Genomic DNA, 14699 nt, shown 5'->3' with positions numbered 1-14699 from the left:
TGTCTTACAATGTAGATAAAATAATACAGTGTATTATTACAATAAAAAAAAAAAAAAGAAGGCACATCACGTCTCGAACCCTGGACCCCCAGCGTGGGAGGTGGGAGCCTTCACCCCTAGCCCACGACGCCTCATGAGAGACTCCCAATTTCATGTGTGAAAGTACTGCAAACAGCGCCCGGCCCCCACCCCATTGGTGTTGGTTTATGCCTTAGAGGACTCGGACGCTCGCATTTGTAAAGCACGGTATTTTCCACCGCCTCCTGCTAGCCTATTGCCCTTCCCCCCTGGGAGCCTGCACAGATCATGCAGTAGACAGGGAGGGAATTCAGGTCATGTGCAATACACAAACGCCGAATATCTACTGTATAGTACTGTTTTGCTCACTTAGTAGCATCAGAATACACTCATTTCTACTCATTGCCGTTGTGCAGTTGCATTTAGCGTAAAGAATCGCTCCTGCAGATGTACTTTGATTTATGTGAAACCTGTGTGCATCCTTCCATTGGATGTATTAGAGAGAAAAAATGTTTTTTTTAAATGAATGTCACGGGAACACATAAAAAAAATGGTTGGCATTTCCTTCCCATTGGTGTTGGATCCCAGGGGGGAAGGGCGATGGGCAAGCGGGAGGCGGTGGAAAATACTGTGCTTTTGAAATGCAAGTACTGTATGAGTCTGAGTCCCCAGTAGCCTCCTGCTAGCCTATTGCCCTTCCCCCCTGGGAGCCTGCACAGATCATGCAGTAGACAGGGAGGGAATTCAGGTCATGTGCAATACACAAACGCTCACTTAGTAGCGTCAGAATACACTCATTTCTACTCATTGCCGTTGTGCAGTTGCATTTAGCGTAAAGAATCGCTCCTGCAGATGTACTTTGATTTATGTGAAACCTGTGTGCATCCTTCCATTGGATGTATTAGAGAGAAAAAATGTTTTTTTTAAATGAATGTCACGGGAACACATAAAAAAAATGGTTGGCATTTCCTTCCCATTGGTGTTGGCTTACAGTATGCCGTAGTGGACTCGGACGCTCATGTAATTGCATTTCAAAGGCACAGTACAGTATTTCCCATCGTCTCCCCCTACCCCCATCGCCCTTCCCCCCTGGGAGCCTGCACAGGGAGGGAATTCAGGTCATGTGCAATACACAAACGCTGAAGATCTACAGTACTGTTTTGCTCAGTTAGTAGCGTCAGAATACCCTCATTTCATTCCCGCTGTTTAGTTGCATTTAGCGTAAAGAATCGCTCCTGCAGATGTACTCTGATTTATATGTAACTTGTGTGCACCTTTCCATTGACTGTCTTACAATGTAGATAAAATAATACAGTGTATTATTACAATAAAAAAAAAAAAAAGAAGGCACATCACGTCTCGAACCCTGGACCCCCAGCGTGGGAGGTGGGAGCCTTCACCCCTAGCCCACGACGCCTCATGAGAGACTCCCAATTTCATGTGTGAAAGTACTGCAAACAGCGCCCGGCCCCCACCCCATTGGTGTTGGTTTATGCCTTAGAGGACTCGGACGCTCGCATTTGTAAAGCACGGTATTTTCCACCGCCTCCTGCTAGCTACTGTAGCCCTCCATTCCCAGACGCTCATGTATTTTAAAAGCACGGTGTTTATACATTGTCCTGTACATTCTTCCTTTTACACAATTACTGTAGTTGCGTCTCCATACACATACAGTACTCCATACTTTTTCCACCGCCTCCCGTTACGCCTACAGTATTGCCAGAGCTGTAGATCAATCCGCCGCTATACTGTACGATCGAAAGTACTGGATTAGTGGAGCATTAGCCACACAGTGGTGGAGATGTGTAATGCATGATGAGTATCTAGATCGCCTCAACGCGCCTACCTGTGATTAAACTCAGCTATCGCCTTAGCGTGACTAAACGCCCGTCTCGGCGGAGAAACAGTCAAGATAAAGGTGGCTACATCTGTATACTCTGTTCTCTCGGTTACAGCAATTACATCAGTCACTAGCTAAGCAAAATCCTGACTCTCGCCCGCCTAAGACCAGGGGGTCATCTTAACGGGCCATTACTTCCTCACAATCTACACATGTTTCGGATACCTCATCCGATGTAGAAGGCGCTTTCACTGACCCTTCAGACTCTGATGCAGATGCTTCTGATGGGGAATTTCTGACACAGGTGGATGCTCCTGACCGCTTGTAGGCTATCAGACTAATACTTCAAATCAATGATGATGAAGGGCTTCCAGCTACCTCTGCGAGACCAGATAAGTTTAAACGTCAGAAGGTTACTAAGTTGGTTTTACCTCATTCTGACCACTTGGTTGATATTAGTCAGGAATTCTGGGAAAACCGAGTAAGAAGTTTTCCTTGTCTACGAAGATGCTAGCTCGTTATCCCCTCGCTGCAGAGTTAAGTAACAATTAGGAAACACAGTCGCCGATGGATTCACAAGTTGCACGTCTGGTGGTCTCATCTTCTCTGCCTGTCACCACCGTCACCTCCCTGACGGGACCGACGGATAAGCGCGTGGAGGGTTGCTCAAAATCTATTTACACTATTGTCTGAGCTATGCATAGGCTTACTATTGTGGCCTCTTGGGCTGCTAAAGCTATAGAGGCCTGGGTTCAGGAAGTTGAGGCGGAGCTACCATCTAATTTTTCTGATAATGCTAGGCAGTGTCTTTCATATATTATTACGGCCTCCCATTATATTTAGGAGGCAACATCTGATGCAGGTATCCTGGCGGCCAAAGCATCTACTACGTGTATTCTGGCTCTCCAGATCCTCTGGTTGCGGTCCTGGTGATAAAGCTAAATATTTATCTTATATAATACCCTTTATGAGGTCTAAGAACACTGTACGCTATCTACGTATGAAGTACCGCAAGGGTACGCTCGTTGCGTAACAATCGCTTAGCCGTAGTCGAGACGCTCAAGCGTCACGTTCGCTCACGGCCAAGAGATCACAGGCAGGCACGCTATTGGCTGCTGACTAACGTAATGATTCGCTATAGCGTAGCGGACGCTCGGGACCACGAGGAGATCACCAGCGGCGCTGACGCTCACAATGTTAAACCTTTAAATCTAAACCATAAACAATGTAATATGCTGTAAAACCTTAGTGTATAGATAGAGTGTAAATGCAACACAGTGTAACCTTATTAACTCAAAAGCTGTATGAGCGTCACCAACGCTCTGAGAATACTTAACACTATAAGAAATACACAGATACCTGGGCTTAGGGTCCAACGCCTAATATATATATATTATGAATGATATACTTGCAAAAGAATTAATACAAATACAAATCATACACTACAATATAACATAGACTACCTAACCAGATAACTACACAGGAAATACAATACAATTACGTTTAAGAGAAAAATGAGAGAAAGAGAAGAGAGAGAAAGATATGGCCCATAATAACAAGAGAGAAACAGTATGATTACGGAGAAAAACTTACGCACAAAGGAAACGATCGCATGCGCCTCTGGACATCCAGCTCCCGATTTTCAGCAATGATAACCGTTGAAGAGTGAGAGCTGGATGTGATCGGCCTTTCTATTTATGCCCCACACACAATGGTTACTACCTAACCAGATAACTACACAGGAAATATAATACAATTACTATTTAAGAGAAAATAAGAGAGAGAGAAGAGAGAGAGAGAGAGAAATTGGCCCACAATAACAAGAAGATCAATATAGTTGCGGAGAAACACTTACGCACAAGGGGAAACGATCGCATGCGCCTCGATATCCAGCTCCCGATTATCAGCAATGAGAACCGTTGAAGAGAGTGAACTGGATATGGTCGGCCTGCCTATTTATGCCCCACACACAATGCAATTCAATGGTCCCTACAATCTCATTGTTCATTGGACACAGGAATTCGGCTTCGCATTATAACAAAAGGTCATAGGTTGATTCATACAGGTGGGCTGTGACTGCTTCCAACTGTTCAGGTGGGTGGGATACTGGGTTTCCCGCCGCATGACTAAATAAGAACAAATAATAGTAAATGGACATAAACTTCTTATGTCCATAACTATTCGCACGAGCGATTAATCCGCTCCAAACCAACACCGGAATATTGCTATTTAAATACTCTTCCGATGGGTACCAAACACCACTGTATGACCCCTGTTAGACCCTTCGTACAATACAAAGAGGGATCTCTCTGTTCAGGAACATGCTATGTTAACTAAACTTTCAGAATCTATCAAAGGGACCATGATCTACAAAATACATTATATAGTGAAAATATGTAACGATTGAGTCGCACGCTACGATCACATAAACTCTACCGTAAATACGCATACCGTGCACCTGCGGGTGCCCGCGACTGTGAGTATGCGCACGTACGGGAGAGCGTACGCATGCGCAGCACGGACCTGTGTGAGGTGCAAATATGGTAGTGTGCATAGAGATATTTTTCTGACTTTGACAGTCCACCCTTTGGCAGTCAACAATAACTGCCACCTTCTAAAACATTTCAAAAAAAGAGAAAAATATATGTCAGGGGTTAATACATTTACATGGTTGGGTAGGGGAGGAGAGGAGAAGGTAGGAAAAGGGTATGACCTAGTGAGATAGCAGAAGCATGTGTGTATGAATCCGTGCTTGGGGGTCATGTATCATCGTGCCGTACGTGTTTTAAATCAAGCTTCGAGGTATTGCGAAGTATACATTTGAATTCCTTCTTATCCCGTGGTACGGGTCTGTGGATGGGCTGTCAAACTTTACCGAGCTCTTTTCGGCTTTGGTTGTAACAAAATGGGGGAGCACATTTTAGTTGATGATACATGAATGGGGGAGATATGTGATTGCTGATATCTGTGCCTGTATTCCCTATCGACTATGTGTGTCATTACCTGAGGGTTGTAGAAATGAAGAAAAGACATAATTACGGTAAATGCGGTGGTATTCTATGTCAGGTAAATGTACATTCGTCGATTGAGGTCTTGTTTGGTGTCTGTTGAATGCAGTCTTCTTTGTGCTTTTGCCCATAAGGTGCGAGCAAAAGCTGTCAATGTCCATAGATTTACAAAAGTGTTGGGCTAGCGTAATTTTAAAATTTCTAGGGAAACTGGGGATCCATGGCATAGTTCATCAAAAATCTGTGTATCAGGTTGTCAAAACTTCTTCTTTAATCCCTCTGTTGTCTGTATATCGGCTCATCAAATTCCTCGTCCATGTGGGTCTTTTTACCTTGGAGGAAACGGAAAAACAGGTGAAAGAAACGGACCGTAGAAATCGCATTTTCATCACATCATTGTTTCTACATTTGGGTCATAAATCAAGTCCATTGGAATTACAGTTTCCTCACTCCTTAAACTCATTACCCTAGTACGACGATTGCACCTCATTAAAGCCTGACCGCATCTAAATATCAAACCAATTGATATGACAACACCTAAGATACATAGGAGAAACTTCCCAACATCCATTATGACTCCTTGAGCCCAGTCTCCTAAACCAGAGAACCAATTTCGCGGGTTCAACCATGACACCCAACCAGTCAGCTCATTACCTACAGCAGCAAGAGTGAGATTGTGTCTCCTGCGAAATTCCCACTTCAGTTGGAGAATATCGTCCATCTTTTGGTCTATGACCTCGACCGGGTCCTCGGTGCTATTCGTAATATATGTGCAACATTTCACGCCGTATTGTGTTGCCAGTGTGACACAATATCCGCCTGTCACTGCTGTGAGGTAATTAAGAACCATTCTATGCTGTACTAGTTCTGTTTTATAAGCCTGAAGTTCTCTTCCAGTATACCTAAACGTGTCATCATACATTTCAGTGATATTATCTAACAAATTGGCGAGTGCAGATATGTATTTATAATTCAACACTCCTCTAGCGGTGCGAGTGATATCTAACGCGATTAGAAACTGAATCCCGGTGGATTCATGGATCATGTCAGAGGCCGGATGCTCTGTTCTTTCTATCAGGTGCCGTTTAACTACGTGCTCGTAATGGGTGTGAGTATAAGGAGTTTGGGCAACACGGTGTATGTCTTTCATTTTGTCATGTGATACAGTCATTACTTCAGGCAGTACTTTTCCAATATAACACAATCCTTCAGAGTTTGGGGCAAGCCACTTATACGCCTTTCTCCCGCATATGAAATATGCATCATCGGGGAGAACATATGGGACGGAGTAGGACATAACCATATTACACACCTTCCATGTGAAATCTCCTAACCCTAATTCTTCCATCTGCTTAGTACACGTATCAGGTTGTACGACATGTGCACAGTATCCTGGTGATACCTCTCCAACTCTCGTAATCCTATTTCCTAAGGTATACCTATACCGGAAAGATTTTCCTCTACTGGCTATGTGGCGTATAAGCTCTGTATCTGTAGGCATTCTATCTGCTCTATGCGAAAAGGTCATGGTTTGATTACTCCATGACACTTCCCAATTTCCCGGCTTTCGGGGATTGGAGATGTTAAAACATAATAGGGACCTATCCACATGGTATTGGTGGAGCTTCAAACTAGGAGGGCTGGAGATATTAAACCTCCTGTCCACCGGTCTCCCACCACTTAACTCAAGTACCTCCCCTAACGTTAAAGGAAATGGTACTAGCCCTGATTTGCTATGACCTTGAGGTACTTGAGAGCATACCCAACAATCTGTTTTATTTAACACACTACCCACTAAGGAGTGATAGTCACTCAATGGATGCCGGTCCATATGGATATTAAAACTGGATTGGCATTTCTTTATGCACCCATCCTCAATGACATTGTTACAGAGCCGACAGATACAGTTTTCTTCAGCTAACAATCCTTCACAATTCCTTCTATGGTCAATGCTATCGGATCGTTTTCTGATACTCGCCTTTGCTTGTTGATTATGTTGTTCTTGGAAAACTACGCCTCCATCTCTGTCATCAGAACCCATTCCAGAACCTCTCTCGACCTCCATGGTACTCTCGCCGGAACAGACTGCTCTGGTCAACATCATGGTCAACAGGAAAATCCGGATCACAGTCTCTTGGGGCAAGTCCATCTTGTAGGAGGAAACGGAGAAGAATGAGAAGGGGGAAAAAAAATAATTTGAGGGAGAGGGGATGGGAAGTTGGAGAAAAACAATAAAAGGGAACAGGGGATCGACAACTGCTTTTGGTCTTGTGATTTTCAATGCTCAGGTGCCGCCTCAATCTTCCTGGAACAGACACTCCAGTGATACAACCTCTACCGTCTGTTCCTTATCACGGGACCTCTCTGGATCAGCAACCTTTTTACAGTGGGACGAATGAACCCAAGTCTCTCTCTCAGCAACCTTCAATGCTGTAGTGCTAGTCAATAAGACCTGGTATGGTCCTTCCCATCTGTCAATAAGGCAACCTGAGCGTAGAAAATTCCGTATCATTACATAATCCCCAGGTTCAATGTCATGACAATTACTATCTGGTAAATCAGGAATCACTAACTTCAGATTATCATTTTGATTCCTCAACTGTTTACTCATGTTAATCAAGTATTTTACAGTCACTTCATTGTTACACTTCAAATCATCCTGAGGGTTAATCATAACATGCGGTTGTCGACCAAACAAGATTTCAAAGGGAGACAGATTAAGAGGGGACCGGGGAGTGGTTCTGATGCTGTACAGTACAATGGGTAAAGCTTCTGGCCATGTCAATCCTGTCTCTGCCATCACTTTACTCAGTTTATTTTTAATAGTGCTGTTTACTCTTTCCACTTTCGCACTCGCCTGTGGACGGTATGGAGTGTGCAGCTTGCTATCAATTCCCATCAATTTACACATTCCTTGAAAGACATCACCTGTAAAATGGGTACCCCTATCACTTTCGATAATTCTAGGGATACCATATCTACATACAAATTCCTGCACAATTTTCTTAGCAGTAATCATAGCGGTATTTGTGGCCGCTGGAAATGCTTCGACCCAATTTGAGAAAACATCTATACAAACAAGTACATATTTCAAATTTCGACAAGGGGGTAATTGAATGAAGTCAATCTGTATTACCTGGAAAGGGCCGCCTGCAGGTGGGATATGAGATGGTTCTGTAGGTATTGCCTTTCCGATGTTCTTTCTCAGACAGGTAAGGCATGACATTGCCCTTTTACTCGCATGAGATGAAAATCCTGGGGCACACCAATATGCTCTTACCAACTTGCACATCCCTTCCTTGCCCAGATGAGTCAGCCCGTGGGCTCCCTCAGCTAAACATGGAAGGTATGCTCTGGGGGCCACTGGTTTACCGTGTCCATCCGTCCAGAGTCCTGAGGACTCCTGACCATATCCTTTTGCCTTCCAGACTGCCTTTTCCTGTGTGGAACACAAATTTTGCATCTCACACAACTTCTGTGTGTTGATGGTATTAAATACCATCAGTTGTGTGGTGTCTGTCTGTCTGGGGGTAGCAGCTGCTAATTTAGCAGCTTCGTCTGCTCGGCTGTTACCAAGTGATACTGGGTCTTGGCTATATGTGTGTGCTTTACATTTGATAACAGCCACTCTGTCGGGTTCCTGTATCGCTGTTAGAAGCCTTTTTATATGAGCTGCATGCGCTACCGGTGTACCAGCTGCCGTCATGAAATTTCTGAGGCGCCATAGGGCTCCGAAATCATGGACTACCCCGAATGCGTATCTAGAATCGGTGTAGATATTGGCTGATTTGCCCTTAGCCAATTCACATGCTCTGGTTAGGGCGACCAGTTCAGCAACCTGGGCTGAGTGAGGTGGGCCTAGCGGTTCCGCTTCTATGGTGCCTTGGTCATCTACGACTGCGTATCCAGTACACAAGTCTCCCGAGTCTGACTGTCTATGACAACTACCGTCCGTGTAGAACGTAAGTTCTACATCTTCCAGTGGGTTGTCACTGATGTCAGGCCTTGCGGTAAAATTTTGGGTCAAATATTCCATACAATCATGTGTGTCTTCCTTTGTATTAAATTCTCCTTCCCCACCACTCTCATCCTCCACCCTTTGTGCCTGTCCAGGCACACCTGGGAGATATGTTGCAGGATTTAATGCACTGCATCTCCTTATGGTGATGTTTACGGGGGCCATTAGTGCCAATTCCCATCTTGTAAACCGCGCTGATGAGACGTGTCTGGTTTGGGCAGAATTTAACAAGGCTGACACTGCATGTGGTGTATGAATTGTGAGGTTGTGACCTAGCACGACGTCTTCGCTTTTCGTTACTAGCAATGCTATCGCAGCAACGCTTCGCAAGCATGTGGGGAGGGATCGCGCTACCGTATCTAGCTGAGCGCTGTAATATGCTACTGGCCTGCTGGCATCACCGTGCTTTTGGGTTAGTACGCCTGCCGCGCAACCAGCACTTTCTGTTCCGTATAGTTCAAAGGGTTTCCCATAGTCTGGCATACCTAATGCTGGTGCCTGCGTTAGGCACTGTTTAAGTCTCTCAAATGCTGTCTCAGACTCGTCTGTATGCGAAATCCGATCAGGTTTGTTTGAGGAGACCATCTCCTGCAAGGGTAACGCTAGAATGGAAAACCCTGGGATCCAGTTACGGCAATACCCACACATTCCTAAAAATGTTCTGATCTGTTGCTGGGTTTGTGGCAGAGTCATGTCTCTAATTGCTTGAATTCTATCAGCGGTCAGGTGTCTCAGTCCTTGTGTTAGACAATGTCCCAAATATTTTACCTTAGTTTGGCATAATTGCAACTTGTCTTTGGAAACCTTGTGTCCTGTGTCTGAAAGATGAAACAGGAGCTGTTTCGTATCCTTCAGGGATGCTTCCAATGAATCAGAACACAGTAGTAGATCATCCACGTACTGTATTAATACTGATCCACTCACTGGTTGGAAAGACTGTAAACAATCATGCAAAGCCTGGGAAAATATACTTGGGCTATCTATGAATCCTTGTGTTAATCGAGTCCATGTGTATTGGACTCCTCTGTATGTAAATGCAAACAAATATTGACTGTCAGGGTGCAGAGGTACCGAAAAGAAAGCGGAGCAGAGGTCAATAACAGTGAAAAATTTCGCAGTGGGAGGGATTTGCATTAGGATGACAGCTGGATTTGGCACTACGGGGAACTGACTCTCAACTATTTTGTTAATCCCCCTTAGATCCTGCACTAGCCGGTAACCCCTCCCCCCACTCTTTTTAACAGGGAAGATGGGACTATTGGCAGTGCTGGACGTTCTTACCAGAATGCCCTGTTGTAGCAAGCGCTCTATTACGGGATACACTCCTAACTCCACCTCTGGCTTCAGAGGGTACTGTGGGATTTTTGGAGCTATCCTACCATCTTTTACTTGTACAACTACCGGAGCTACGTTTGCCATTAATCCAGTGTCCTGTCCATCTTTAGTCCAAAGTGACTCTGGTATCTGAGATGTCATTTCTTCTACTTGGGAGGGAGTCCTATTTGTCATAATGGTATGTGACATTAATTTTGACGGGGAGTCTAACATGTCTCGCACTTCCTGAGCGTGATTCTCAGGTATGTCCAAGAATACACCTTCAGGAGTACAATAAATGACGCACCCCATTTTACACAGTAAGTCTCTTCCCAGGAGATTAGTCGGTGCCGATGCAGCCAGCAAAAAGGAATGCTTGGTATGTAAAGGCCCTATTGTAATCTCGGCTGGTTTGCTAACAGGGTAGTGCTGGACTACTCCCGTTACCCCTATGGCTGGAATTGTCTTACCAGTGGTTCTCATGCCCACTGTCGAATTTATCACTGATTTGGCCGCCCCTGTGTCTACAAGAAAGTTTAATGATTTACCAGCTACATTGATTGCAATTTCTGGTTCACTCCCAAGACTTGCAATCAATTTTACTGGCTGCAGATTACAGGTATGGCCACACCCCTATTGGGTATGGTGACCTCCCTGAATCCCGCTGGCAGCAACTACTTGTGATGGAGTTAATTGGGAGCTACCAGAGGCTTGCCAGTCTCTGTTCGGGGGATATCTTTTTGTTTCCCCTGCATGTGGCTCATAACTCTGTTTCTGCGGACCCTGATCCCAATGTCGTGTGTCGTGTCGTTGTCTAGGGGGTTGGTATGAGTTTCGTGAATTCTTCACTCTACAATCTCATGCCATGTGTCCCTGTTTATGACAAGAATAACAAGTAACCACATTTGACTTACCCACAGGGTTAGGTGATATAAACAAAGGCTGCCTTGTGGTCAGGGCCTGTATACTTACTGCCATTAATTTATCACCTTGTTGTTCCCTGTGTCTGGTGATGTTCCTATCGTGATCAATAGCAGCCTCTCTTAAAGTAGCCACAGACAGACCTCGCCAACATGGTTGTGTGGTCTGTACCCTAGTCTTCAATGACTCTTTTAAACCATCCATCAGTACCGATACTGCTACTTCTCGATGGTTTATGTTTGTTTTAATGTCCTCTATGCCTGTGTATTTTGCCATTTCTGATAATGCTCTGTGAAAATACTCTGCAGCTGTTTCTGACTCCTTCTGTTTAATGGAGAATATTTTGTTCCATTTAACTACGGCTGGGAAATACTCCTTTAACTGTAAACTTATTCTTTTTACATTGTCTTTGTTGTATACTTCTGTAAGAGGTACATCCTGATCTAATCCACAGTCAGCTAAAAATTGAGCTGCGTCGACATTGGAGGGTAAACATGCTCTCAGCAATATCTGCCAGTCTTTATTGTTGGGCTCTACAGTGTTACCTAGGTCTCTGATGTATTTTTGGCTGGCAACTAAGTCTTTTCTAGGGTCAGGGAATTCAGACACTATGGTCCTTAATTCCATTCGGGAAAATGGGCTGTACATGGCAATGTTCCTAACAGGAGTGACTCCTGAAGTGTCTGTTTTCCCATTTGGAACTACTATTACCTTAACAGGATTAACTCTAACAACCTCATTCTGTGTAGATTCTACAGGCTGTGGTGAGATAGTTTCAGCATAGTGTATGGTGCCGTACTTACCCGTTGATACGACCTCACCTATCCCTCCGCTAGGGGCCTTTGTTACTAATCTCGGGGGTGGAGCTGTGCCTACTGTGGTCTCTGCTATGGTGGCTGCTAGAGAGAGCGCTGAAATTGTTGCCGATTCGTCCTCTTGATCACACTCCTGAGGAAAGTTCAAAACAGGGTACAACTTGCACGGGTTAATACTTGCATTGGTTAATTGGTTAACATTATCTTTAACATTTACACAGTTGCTAAGTGTTTGTTTGTTACACCTTAGTGCGTCATTCTCCGCAACCAATTTCTCTCCTGATATGTATGGTGGCGGTGGGGCCGTGGCTATCAGTTTTCTGATCGAGCCAGATCCCGCCGCCTGAGCCAATCCTCTCTGTATGTCACCCTCCTGTTGCCACAACTGTAAATAATCATAATGCTTGATTCGTCTCTTTGCTGATTTAATGAGACATATCCTTCTCCTTAAATTCGTTAACACTTCTGTGCTGAAGCTACCTACTCTTGGGAATTTCTCCCCGTCATGTACCGTCATTCTCTCCCATTCATCACATAAAGCTTCTGTGTGACTTCTGTATTTCTCACACATTACGTACCTTGCCGACCCGACTGGTCGGTTCACTGAATCAACCCGAACCAAGGTTGATCGCCCCCTACCTGAACAAGTGGCCCCCATAGTTCGAAAGTGTTGCTTTATTCAGCCAACCCTTACGCAAACCAAAATGTTCAAAATAGGCTGACGGTGGCGGTTTACCGAGTACCCCACTCACTCGCCCACGCCGACCAATATGACCTGATCACACCGATATGGTGCTGGCGTACTCGACCCAGGGCCCCTGCGACCTGAACCTCTATTTACTGGAACCTGTGAGGGTGATCCGAAGAACACTTACTCTTTCCAGTAACTATTGGTTGTTGGATAGTTCCTGAGTGAGCAGCGAACCTCCCTTAAAATAAAAAAATTTACACAAATCACGTTAGAATGTACAAATAGCGTTTATGACCTTCGTACACAAATAGTACCGGTCAGGTTTACTAATGTACACAATTACGTGCGGTACAATCGTTCAGCACATAAGCAACTAATCTTATGTACGGAGCGACCAGTGGAATCGAAAATTACGGCTGCGAATTCCTTCAGCCAGAGCTTGTATGGCCTATATGGGTGTTGCACCAACCCTTTTAGGTGTTGTGCCTGTGGACTGTATAGCGGACTTCCTTGTCTGCTGTACCTGAACCTGCTGGTCTGCTATGACCTCCTGGTCTGTTACAGTATGACCTCCTGGTCTGCTACACTCTAATGCTCAAATTGTATGTTTTAACCAGGGATGCCTCCCTAGCCACCATGTACGTCACTTACACGCATGTACCTCACGAGAACTCGACTTTTCTTGTGGTTCAACCTCAAAAATTGTAAAAACAAACACTCACTCACCACATATACACTTTTGTTTCTATTTCTATTTCTGCGCAGAAATTTCTCTTTAGACCAGATGTGTTACAAATTAGGAGAAGGATCTGTTAATTTAAATTTCGAATGTTAAAATAGATTTGCGCGATTTATCGCCTTGCGTTATTTACCGCGTTGCGCTATTTATCGCGTTGAAAAAAAAATTAACACTTGTGATTTGAGTTACGTGGGCGTACCCGTACGCTCCGTTGCGTAATATACGCTGCGTGCGTCGGCCCTTGGGTTGCGTACGCAAGTCTCAGTCCTTTGTTAGAGACACGTGTACGCAAAGCAAAGATCCACCGTAACACAATTTATACGTTTATCAATGTAGATGATCCTTTATCATCTACCACGCACCACACTGACTTCGCCTTGTCTCTCAGGCACAGCTGTGTTTGTCTATACTTTAACTATATTACCTTTTTACTCTTAAACTATGAAATAGCAGCAAATCTCTCTTAGCACGTTTATCAACTATAAAACTGGCACACAGGAGAGTGATATACGAAAATACACAAATGAAAAAAAGAAATGCAGATATGTGCGTGTGTACGCAAGACAGAAAAATAAACAGTTTTAAAAGAGACTAGCGTGTTGTTCTTACCTCCGGTTCCCGGATTCCTTCAGCACCCTTTACTAAGAGAAGCAGACGCTTATCCAAACAGCACTACGAGGAATATGATCTCCCGCCCTTTGCTGCTGGATAATGTCTGCTGAAATTACCTAGTGCAGATATGTGAAGGACAGGACGAGCCCGCAATTGATAAAGCTAAATATTTATCTTATATAATACCCTTTATGAGGTCTAAGAACACTGTACGCTATCTACGTATGAAGTACCGTAAGGGTACGCTCGTTGCGTAACAATCGCTTAGCCGTAGTCGAGACGCTCAAGCGTCACATTCGCTCACGGCCAAGAGATCACAGGCAGGCACGCTATTGGCTGCTGACTAACGTAATGATTCGCTATAGCGTAGCGGACGCTCGGGACCACGAGGAGATCACCAGCGGCGCTGACGCTCACAATGTTAAACCTTTAAATCTAAACCATAAACAATGTAATATGCTGTAAAACCTTAGTGTATAGATAGAGTGTAAATGCAACACAGTGTAACCTTATTAACTCAAAAGCTGTATGAGCGTCACCAACGCTCTGAGAATACTTAACACTATAAGAAATACACAGATACCTGGGCTTAGGGTCCAACGCCTAATATATATATATTATGAATGATATACTTGCAAAAGAATTAATACAAATACAAATCATACACTACAATATAACATAGACTACCTAACCAGATAACTACACAGGAAATATAATACAATT

This window comes from Pseudophryne corroboree, chromosome 4 (genome assembly GCF_028390025.1).
Source record: "Pseudophryne corroboree isolate aPseCor3 chromosome 4, aPseCor3.hap2, whole genome shotgun sequence".
Taxonomy (NCBI): domain Eukaryota; kingdom Metazoa; phylum Chordata; class Amphibia; order Anura; family Myobatrachidae; genus Pseudophryne; species Pseudophryne corroboree.
This window is presented reverse-complemented; position numbering follows the sequence as displayed.